The 3,123-nt window shown below is 37.1% G+C and overlaps 1 protein-coding gene and 1 long non-coding RNA gene across 8 annotated transcripts in view; one reads left to right on the top strand and one right to left on the bottom strand.

Moving 5' to 3' along the window:
• PLEKHM3 (pleckstrin homology domain containing, family M, member 3) overlaps positions 1–3,123 on the top strand; it is a 162,666-nt gene that overhangs the window by 86,491 nt on the left and 73,052 nt on the right. The window lies entirely within an intron of this gene.
• LOC102244947 overlaps positions 1–3,123 on the bottom strand; it is a 65,615-nt gene that overhangs the window by 9,558 nt on the left and 52,934 nt on the right. The window lies entirely within an intron of this gene.

The raw sequence follows: 3,123 nt of genomic DNA on the forward strand, positions 1-3,123 counted from the left end.
GGGTGGAGGTGGGTAAAGGTGGGGGGGAAGGATGGGAGACATCTGTAATACTGTCAACAATTTTTTAAAAAGAAAAGTAATTGACGTACATCACTATAAGTTTAAGATATACAGCTTGATGGTTTGATTTACATGTATTATTACCACAATAGGTTCAGCTAACATACATCTTCTCATATAAATACAATAAAAAGAAGAAAAAAGGAAAAAAATAAGTATTGGTGAGGATGTGGAAAAAAGGGAACCCTTGTGTACTGTTGGTGGGAATGTAAACTGGTGCAGCCACTAGGGAAAACAGTTTGGAGGTTCCTTAAAAAACTAAAAATAAAACTACCATACAATCCAATAATTTAACTTCTGGGTATTTATCTGAAGAAAACTAAAAGATATATGCACCCCATGTTCATTGCAGCATTATTTACAATAGCCAGTTATGGAAACAACTAGAAAATGTGGTGTATATATACATGGAATATTATTCAGCCATAAAAAGAATGAAAACTTGCCATTTGCAACAACATGGATGGACCTTGAGGGGTTTATGCTAAATGAAATAAGTCAGGCTGAGAAAGACAGATACCATATAATCTCATTTATATGTGGAATCTAAAAACAAAACGAAAAACAAAAACCAAAGAAACCATACTCATAGATACAGAGAACAGAATGGGGGTTGCCAGATGTGTGTGGGGGGGTGGGATGGGTGAAGGGGTCAAAAGGTAGAAATTTCCAGTTATAAAATTAGTAAGTCATAGGGATGTAATGTACAGCATGAAACGCTCATTAAATATGCTGTGTTGCATATGTGACAGATGTTAAATAGACTTCTGGTGGTGATTATTTCACAATGTGTATAAATATAAAATCATTATTATACACCTAAAACTAATACAGGGTGGGGCAAAGGTAGAGTTACAGTTGTGAATATGTGAAACAGAATTCATTCTTTTATTATTTATTAATTGTATTATTTTTCATGTGAACAACTATAAACCTACTTTTGCCCCACCCTGTATAATGTAATGGTATATGTCAATTATCTTCTATAATAATAAAAGCATAATATGCTAATTAGACCAACAGCCAAACGACCTTCTGGACGTCCTTCCGGACGACCTTCTGGGTGACCTGGACAAAGCTGGGGCTGCGAGGGCCAGGCCCCTTGCACAAATTTCGTGCATCTGGCCTCTAGTACCTTAATAAAATTTTTTAAAAACTGGACGTTGTCTTTATTGCTCATCGACTGTGGTCACTGACATATCAGCAGTTGTTAGCACAACACCTGGCTTATTTTCGACCCTCACTAAGTGTTTGTTGACTAGATAATTGACTGGCTATTGTACCTTATTAAGGGAATAAGTATGATTTGGTTTGTAAATGTATAAATAATTCTTATATCCTGTGTTCTCAGTTATAGAATGTTTTGGTTTTGGAGCAGAAGAAACTTTAAGTAGCAAAACATTATAGATATGCTACCCTGCACTTGTCCTTGCTGCAGTTCATTTCAGTTGCCTTCCATCTTCTAACTCTTCCTGTAGCTGACCCAGGTTTGTACACACCAAGGGAAGCAGCAGAAGCTAATTTTGAAACGATTTTTCCAGCCTACCCACTTGGTTCACTCTGTCTCCATTTATCAGCCCTGCTGCCACATTGTTTGCATTTTACCTTATTAAAGGGATTTTGTTAATAAGCAGTCGCCTTTGACAAAGATTATGCCTTCCATTCAGCTGTGCTCAAACACCCTCCATCCCTGTATTAGATTTTGGCACATTGATTTCCTCGTGTCGTAGTCCCACTGAAAGACTGTCCTGTGTTTCCTTTTTTGCACATATGTTTGGGTCTCCAGTCTTCTTGCAAATGAGTAAATACACACACACACACACACAGTAGTCCCCCCTCTTATCCATTCATGGGGATACCTTCCAAGACCCCCAAGTGGATGCCTGAAACTGAAACCACAAAGTGTACAGAATCCTATATATTATGTTTTTCCCTATACATACATACCTACAATCATCTAATTTACAAATTGGGCATAGTAAGAGATCAACAACAATGGCCAGTAATAAAATCGAACAAGTATAATAATAAAATAAGGTGACTTGAACACAAGCACTGCGACACCACCACAGTCAGTCTGACAACTGAGACAGTTACTAAATGACTAACGGATGGTCAGTACATACAGCATGGACACACTGGACAGAGGGACGATTCACCCCAGGCGAGACAGAGCAAGACAGTGTGAGATTTCACCACACTACTTAGAATGGTGCCCAATTTAAAACTTATGAATTATTTCTGGAATGTTCCATTTAATATTTTTGGACTTGGGGTAACAAACCATAGGCAGTGAAACCATGGATGGGGCGTGGGGGGCTACTGTGTTTTTAAAATCTATAAATGCAATGCTATATTCTGGTTTGTATCTTTGAACAGAAAAAGGACATTGGTGAAATCTGAATAAAGTATAATTTACATAATAGTTTATTTTTTAGTTTTGATCAATGTACTTGGTTGAGTAAAATGTTAATATTAGGGTAAGCTGGGTAAAGGGATAAATGATTTAATCTCTAGGATTTGTCAAGTAATGCATACTTAATAGAAAGATTGAATAATGAATTTCCCAGTGAGCTGGATGATTATTAGGGCAGTGACTGTAAACTTTGGCTGCCCTAATCATCAGGGGATATTTTGTTTTGTTTAACACTGATTTCTGGGTTCTACCCAGGCTTATGCCCTATGGTTTTCTAAAGGCTCCCCAAGTGATTCTAATAGATGGCCAGATTTGGGACCCACCACATTAGACCATTCCAGAAATAAATACCCAACACATAACTCTTTTCAGTAACCACACATATTGTAATTACCAGTGTATGTACCTCTTCCTTACTTGACTTTATGCTTCTTGAACTCAAATACTATGATTGTCTTATTTATAATTATCTTCCTAGTGCCTGGCACAGTGCTTGGCACATAGTGGACAGTTATAAAGATTAAATAAATTGGTGGTTTCTTTCATTGAGGACACAAAAAACTTGCAGAGTACCATTAAAAGAGAGAGAAAATGTGAGAACCATGAGTTTTATTTGTGTGTGTGTGTGTGTGTGTGTGTGTGTGTGT

Source organism: Myotis brandtii, unplaced genomic scaffold (assembly GCF_000412655.1).
Source record: "Myotis brandtii unplaced genomic scaffold, ASM41265v1 scaffold43, whole genome shotgun sequence".
Taxonomy (NCBI): domain Eukaryota; kingdom Metazoa; phylum Chordata; class Mammalia; order Chiroptera; family Vespertilionidae; genus Myotis; species Myotis brandtii.